Genomic DNA, 8,647 nt, shown 5'->3' on the forward strand with positions numbered 1-8,647 from the left:
GATTCTCCAGGCAAGAATACTGGAGCGGGTTGCCATGCCTTCCTCCAGGGGATCTTCCCCACTCAGAGATCAAACCCGCATCTCCTGCATTGGCAGGCGGGTTCTTTACCACTAGCCCCACCTGGGAAGCCCAGCCTTGTGCCATCATGGAAACTTGTTAATCCAAGATAGAATCTGATGCTGGATATTTCCCCTGAAATTTAGTCTCTGAAAGATTTTCTCACTTGTGTATATTTTTTTTTTCCAGCATAAAACCTGCATCTTAATGAAACTCTATGTGTAGGAAATTTCTTTACCAGTTATTTTACCACCAAGAAATAAGCCAATTTAAATGTCTTACCAGATAGCAAATAGATATTTTAAAGAAAAAACAAAAAAGTGGCCAAATTACTAAATTCATGCCACAATATAATAATAAAATAAAGAATGAGGTTAATTTCAGTCTTTCATCCAAATACTCTTTGGAGCAAAGTAAAATGTGTCATTTTCACCCTGGCTGCTTTTTTTTTTTTGCACTCTTTCATCCATCTGCTCATTGGCTTCTCCAATGGGCTTCTCCAATTTCTCCCTATTAAATGAGCCTCCAAGGATACTCTGACAATGACCTTGGAGGGAATTTACATCAGTTTCTGTTAGTTTGTTTGCTTGTGATAGTAGTTTCATTGTATTGCTTCTAACCTGGTCCTTTTTTTCTAAAATTGCAAGCTCATGTCTTAACTACATGCTTGGTAGGCTGGTTCTTCTCGTTGAGCAGATTCCCTGATGAAGCGGGGGTGGTGCTACCTGTCACCTTCATGGTCCCAGTGAAGGCCACTGTGGGGAGCACAAGACCCTCTCTGCCAGTGCCGTTTATGATTTTAGGTTGGTCAGAATTTCTGTTTTGCATATTTTTCTTAGTTCAAGGAAAATATGAACTTTCCTTCAAGCTATGACAGGGCAATTTATTTCTCTATGCCTCAGGTTCCATATCTATAAAATGTAATCATTTCCCTAACAGAATTGTCTAGAGGATGAAATGAGTTCATACATGTACAGCACCTAGAACAGTATTTGACACTTAGTAAGCTCTCAGCAAATGTTAGCTATTCTACTATTGTTGCGGTTATCATTATTTGAACCACCAATCCATAGTCCTTAAAAAATATAATTTTTGAACACACTATTTTTAAAGACCATAAATGCTAACATTAATAATTATTTTTAAAACCATAATTTCTGCTAGTTGGGAGTAATTGGAAAAAAAATCACTGTAGAGAAAGAGAATTGAACAGAACTAAACATGTGAAGGAGCACAATTGTGGCAGGAAATTGAACCAATTCAAGGAGCCAAAAAACAACAAACAAAATATACTGCTTAGAAAGATGACACACTTGCTTTTCAAAAGAACTGGCTGTGCTGGTTTCCCTCCTGTTCAGGGGAGTCTTGCAGATCAACACAATCAGCCCTCTTAGGAAGTATCTGCATCACTACTTCCTGCCACAGTAGCTGGGGAGCCTGGTAGGCTTCCGTCTATGGGGTCACACAGAGTCGGACACGACTGGAGCAACTTAGCAGCAGCCACAGTAGCTACCATGCCTTCTGAGAGGTGGTATGGCTAACACCATGTTCCCAAAACACACACACAGTAAGCTTCCCGATGACTCACTATGCATGGAAATGTTCTTCTTTCTAAATTTTTATAAACTTAAATTTGCTGACACACAAAAAGAATTTACAGATTTTACTGTTATATCTGTAACAGAATTTTAGTGCCTTTTTTTCTTTTTTATTAGAAAAATATATACTTGTAAAAACTTAATATAACAAGATTATATAAAAGTAAAAGCCTTCTGTCCCTGTTCCCTAGAAAAACATTTATCATATAGCATGTATCAAGTAGCTGTGTAGACACCTTTACATATACATACTTTTGTATGTGCACAGAAAAAAACCTGTGTATAAAATTGAACAAGTCTATAACATTAATCAGAAGTTTGCTTTCTTTACTCCACAGTGTATTAAAGATATCCTTCCAAATCAGAAAAAATAAAACCTTTCAAAAGAATAAAACTTCAATAAAGGCTTTTATCTTTAAGCAAAATTAACACTCCAAGAGGGAAGACCATGTTTATTCTATCCAGAATTATAAGAGAAGTGATTGTCTCTTCCAAATCAGAATTTAACTTTTAATGATAAATTATCTTCTTGAGTGGTTCACTAATGTTCTCAGATATAATAGTGGAATAGAATCATCTAGTCCTAGCTACCAAAGTTAACTAATTTTTCATGCTTCAAGTAAAGTTGCTCAATAATTTGATAATGAGTATAGAGTTAATCTAAAATTGGAATTTTCAAAGGCGTTGTTTTTTTCTCTCTCTCGCATATCAGAATTGGAGAAATAGTAGGAGAGCCAAGGCAGAGCAAAGCTGATGGTTTCACAAGCCAGAATGCAGAACTGAGCAAGCCTGAAATGGGAGCAAGCAAATGCAAACAAGTACAGAAGCTAGAAATAAGAATGCAGCGAAGCTGCCAGCAAAGGAGATAATCAACAAAATGAAAGGCAGTGTACAGAATATAAGAAAAATCTCCAAATCATCTACCTGATAGGGGGTTAATATCCAAAGTATATGATGAACTCATACAACTCAACAGGGGGAAAAAAAGGAAAAAACATCCAATTTAAAAAGAGGCAAAGGAATTGAACAGACATTTTCCCAAGAAGACATAGAGATGGCCAACAGATACATGAAAAGGTGCTCATCACCACTAATCCTAAGGGCAATGCAAATCAAAACCATAATGAGACTATTACCTCATACATGATAAAATGACTATTATCAAGAGACAAGAAACAAAAAGCATTGGCAAAGATGTAGAGAAAATAAATGTTTTGTTGTTGCAAGCCCCTAAGATTTTGTTACTGGAGCAAACGTGACTAATACAGAAATTGGTTCCTAGAAGTAGGGTGCTGCTCTGTGGCCGTACCTTCTGCACCAGATATCAGGTGGCATGGAAACTGTTATTTGGAGCCAGAAAAATGGTGACTCGTGTTATGCAAGTATCAAAAATTTGGTTAAATTTTCACCTGCAATAATGTAAACAACAGGTAATAAACCTAATACATTTATGGCTTTGGGTGAAGAGAATGTGAAACAAAATGGTAATAGTGTATTTTGGTCACTCCTAGCTGTATTTACGGAGAAGGCAATGGCACCCTACTCCAGTGCTCTTGCCTGGAAAATCCCAGGGACGGAGGAGCCTGGTGGGCTGCAGTCAATGGGGTCAGGAAGAGTCGGAAACGACTGAGCAACTTCACTTTCACTTTTCACTTTCGTGCATTGGAGAAGGAAATGGCAACCCACTCCCTTGTTCTTGCCTGGAGAATCCCAGGGATGGGGGAGTCTGGTGGGCTGCCGTCCATGGGGTCACACAGAGTCAGACACGACTGAAGTAACTTAGCAGCAGCAGCAGCTATATTTAACAAAATTCTACAAAAGAGATGAGCTCATGAAAAGAACAGGCCTATCTACAAGCAAGATGCAAGGGAAAATACAGGACCCAGAAATCCTACAGTTGCCATCCTGAGAGCTACAACTGTTTCTCACCTCAATTTCAAATGAAATTTGAAAATACTCTGCAACACAGGTCAAATAAGATAGTCTGGAGGCAAAGAAAGGACTCAGGAAAAGAATAAGACTCCATGAAAGCCCTGATAAGTACAATCAACAAAAAGAACAAACATCAAAGAGATGTTTGGAGATGGTTGTATTTTAAATAAGGACTGTGTTTTATTATTTACAGGGCAGCAATGGAGAAACAGACATAGAGAACAGAATTATGGACATGTGAGATGTTTGGAAAGAGTATCATGGAAACTTATATTACCATATGTAAAATAGACAGCCAATGGGAATTTGCTGTGTGGCTCAGGAAACTCAAACAGGGCCTCTGTATCAACCTAGAGGGGTGGGATGGGGAGGGAGATGGGAGGGAGTTTCAGAAGGGAGGGGATATATGTATACCTATGGCTGATTCATGTTGAGGTGCAACAGAAAGCAACAAAATTCTATAAAGCAATTATCCTTCAATTAGAAAATAAATAAAAGAAAAAGGACTGTGTTTTAAAAGACAATGTTAAAAAGAACTGTGACTGTTACACATAAGAACAGTAAACATAAAACAATCGTTGGGCAGCAGTCATCTGGGGGCTTGGCTGGACTAGATGGCTCACTCTGTATGGCCACTTCACAGAGACATCTGAAGTCTTGGCTCAGTGGGACTCTGGAACAGCTGAATCTGTTGATTTTTCTCTCTCACTCCCCCAGTTCAATCAATCAATCCCTGTCCTTGTCTCTCTTTCTGTACAGTTTCAGGCCCTCTCATTCGTCACAAAGTTTCTCCATGTGGTCTTTCCAGCAGGATGGCCAAACTTCTTACATGGTGGCTTAGATCTTCCAAAAATACAAAAGTGGAAGCTGCCAGGCTTCTTAAGACTTAAGACCAGAACTGGAATAGCATCGCTTCTACCACGTTCTATTCATGAAAACGAATCAAGGTCAGCCCAGAGTCAACATTTGAAGGAACTACACAAAGGCATGAACACCTGCAAGCCAGTTTATTGACAGCCATGTTTGGAGATCGGCTGCCAAGATGCACAATAAATATTTATTAAGTAAGCTCATTTATTAATAGCCTTCCACTGTAGCAGAATACATTCTTATTGTGGACACAGAATGGTTTAAGATCATAACCCTTGTTTTCATTGTGTGCTTACTCAGTTGTGTCTGAATCTTTGCAACCCCATGGACTGTAGCCCACCAGGCTCCTTGGTCCATGGAACTTTCCAGGCAAGATTTTGGAGTAGGTTGCCATTTCCTCCTCCACGGGATCTTCCTGATCCAGAAATCAAAACCACATCTCCTGCGGCTCCTGCATTAGCAGACAGATTCTTTATCACTTAAGCCACCTGGGAAGCCCCTTATTTTCCTTATCAAACAGCATTTATATAGTTAAGATTTTCGCACTCTATTCCAAAAAGGAAAATGAACCAAAAATAAAGCTCTTGGCAGGATTAATAAAGATTTTATTTCAGATATTTTGATTTCATATCATTGCTGTAGTTTAAGGAAAATTAAATGTGAGGAAGTATGTTGATAACAGTAATTAAAAGTGTATGGACTTAGCCAGAATCCCACATAAAAAATTGAAAAATCAGTTATTTGGAAATCAGGACCCAGGTTCTAGCCCTAGTTTTTAATTTTTATTGGAGTATAGTTGATTTACAATGTCGTTTCCATTTCAGGTGTGCAGCAAAGTGTCTAGCTTTGAAGACTAACACTGACTGAATGTTTGATTTTGGAAGTCTCTCAACTTCAGTTTTCTCAACTGTAAAATGAGATTATGAGAGCTAATAGTTTCCAAACATTTTCTAGCATTTATATCCTTTATTCAAAAGCAGTTGGAAGTAGGGAAAAAAGATATGGGGGAGGAGGGATGTGTCCAGCCCTTACTCAGTCAGAGTACTATTATTTTACATACTGAGTTTTCTTTGGAGGACTGCATTTAAACAAATGGTCCTGTAAATAAAATCTACTTGAAAATGAGAGCTCTGGCCCAAGTCCCCAATCTTATAGATGAGGAATTTTATAGATTTTGTCCCTTTGTCTTCTTCATGCCTGTCATCAGCTCTTGCTACTTCAGACAACACCCCACCCTGACAGTGGCTCCTTATCCTCAGCTGCCCTACGACCGTAGTACTCTGGGTTAAATGATGCCCAACTTTGTGGGGAATGAGGAATTCAAGATGAAGAACTGCATGGGATTGTGATGTCAAACTCACAAGTTGATGACAATGATCAGGGAGTGAAAAATACAAAGAAGAAACTCTAATTCTAAATTCCTACCCATGTTAATATTTTAGAAGTGTTAATGAGAGAGAATAAGCCAATAAAATATTCTCAAAATCATGCTCTATTATATACGACATCTTGTAGGACACAAGCGTTCAATTCAAAAGTTACTTAAGTAATAAATGGTATGTTGTTTCCCACAAGAAGCCCTGACCAGAAGTTTACATCTAGGACGTACTTCACTCGCTAGTGTAAAAAATGTTAAAAATGCAGGAACTAACAATGTTCCACTGTCTGATGAGTTCTCTCTGTTCCTTCTGAGACACACAAATAATTGCCAAGTTAAGTGATCTCACTTTTTCACTCTAATTAACTAACACTTTATTCTTCCAAATCCTCAAGATATATCATAAAACTAAAACTCATAAATGCACATCTTATGTAATCATCCAACTGTCTACAATACTTTTCAAGTATCTTTGCGTTGGAATGCAAACAGCATAACATTTCCTGGTCACTGAAGTCTCCTGGTTCCTGTTAATGGTGCTATAAAGCAAGGATACATACTTTCTCTTAGATTTCATAGTAACAAGAATGTGTTCTCTTATTAATGTGAACCCTTCTTTTTGATTGGAGACCTCATTAGATCACTGGAAAGGTAATTATTCTTTGCTAAAGGATCAAAGTTCCTAAGACCACAAAAGAGAGCCAAAGAAGATGACGGGGGGTGACTGGCTCTGCATCTTGGTGGCCGACCTGAAGCTGCTGTAGGCCAGCCCAGCAGGTAGTTGGGAAACTGAGGACGGACCATGCAGAGCAAGGAAACGCCCGTGACAAACCGGAGCCAGTGCTGCTTGCTTCTCACCGTTTCGCACCTTGAGTATTTGGGTGACCTAACCCCAGTCTTTCCCCTCGCAACAGCCCAGACCCTGGCCCCTGGCCCGGGACTCTGAAAAGCTGAAAAGGATGTGGTAGGAGCTGGGGGAGCTCAGTGCCTGGCTGCTGCCCCCCACCCAAAGGCTGCTGTCAACAGAGTGGGACCCTGCCCTGACTATTCAAGTGTAAAGGCTTCCATCTAACTGTTGCTCTTCACATCTCAGGCAGACTTCTCATGTGACCAGTTCTAACCAGGAGTCATACAGAGAAGAAAGTTCTGGAAAACAGTTCCAACTTAGCTAGGTTGGCACAGTACCAAATTAACCGCAGTGCCCAGAAGTTCCTTCATGTAAACTCATCCTAAGATGGACTTAAGCCTCTCAAAGGCGACGTATATTCATTCAGTAATAAAGCCTATGATAATACAGAATTTTAATTAATGTGTTTATTTGAAAATTTCCCTCAAAACGTTTTCCCTAATATTAGAAACATTGCTACCAGCAAAGAGATACTTATTTTGCTCTTACCTAGATACTCATAAATGTAAATCAACATTCAACAACTTACCACTAGCTGACAATTTTTGAAATGGAAAAGATCCACCTAATACTTCTCCATTTCCACCAAATGGCTTTTATCATTTCAGCTCTTCTCATACTACCATCTTTTTTACTACTCCTAGGTCAAAAAGTATTTAAACTCCAAACAGGAGGCCTTCATTCTCCTGTGCAACATGGCTTTTTCCCAGTACCACCGAGTTTATCTATCAGGACTGTATAAATCTGAACTATGATTATGAATATGAATTGAGTTCAAGCTCTTTCTCACAGAGCTCTATGTCTCATGCAGATCAGAACAGAGGGTATGTCACCCAAGTCTACATCACTGCAAACTCAAGTCAGCTCTGACACTGGTAATATCCTTAATATAGCTTGAGAGTCCCTATAGATGTCTCTGACCTCATCAAAGAACTCCTCCAGGGAGAGAGTCACAAGGTCAGCTTTGCCTAAGACCCTCTCTTGGCCCCCAGGGACACACTCTCCTATTCAGCAGGGGCCCTGGGCTCCAGGAGGAGTACACCCTCTCCCACTTGCTAGAAGCATTAAGAGTAGTCCTAGGCACTTAAAGGATTTAATGGAACCTTCTGGAAATCACCATCATTTCAACCGTATTCCCCTTCTGACAGGAATATCTTCTTAGCAGTGGCATCTGTTAATGTTAGCTAACATATCCCTATGATACGGTGAAAAGTTATTAAGAACTGGAGTAGAAGATCCAAGTTTTGGTTCTGGCACCAGACCTGTGTCTCACTGTAGAAGGTAAACTTCACCTTATGGTGTATGTGTGTTAGGGGGCGGGGTGGGTGGTGGTGAGTGGAAATGAGATGGAAATTTCCATGTTGTGAAGTGCAAATGAGATAATGGCTATCCTATCTTCAACTATTATGAACCTAACCAGTCCATTGTCCATGCCATCAACAAGGAAACAGCTTCTCCTTGTGTGGGGCCGTATCATTCGGGTGACAGTACTGGAGATGACACAGCTCATCCCACACCACGCAGAGCCACTGTCCCCTTCTATACAGGCCTGCTGTGGACCTGCCCCACCAGGCCTCACTCCCAGTTACTGTGAGGTGGGAGGCCTTTCACGTTTAGGGTGAAGGTTGTTATTCTTTCTCCCTGTCTCTCAGGGTCCCTGCTATCCCTCCCTACAGTCCAGCCTTATATTACTCAGGGTTAGAAGGGCATTGTAATGCCGACAGATAAATGCAGAAAACATGTATGTTATGGATATAAATGTCTATTAACATGGAACATGCTTTTCTCCTTCTCTCTAGGTTTTATTTTATGTCACCTATGGTCAACAATTGCGATTTTTTCCCCAATAACATTCCTAGATAAGATCATATATTTGACTTCATTTTCCCTACTTTTTTTTCCTT

The sequence above is a fragment of the Capra hircus genome, chromosome 2 (assembly GCF_001704415.2).
Source record: "Capra hircus breed San Clemente chromosome 2, ASM170441v1, whole genome shotgun sequence".
NCBI lineage: Eukaryota > Metazoa > Chordata > Mammalia > Artiodactyla > Bovidae > Capra > Capra hircus.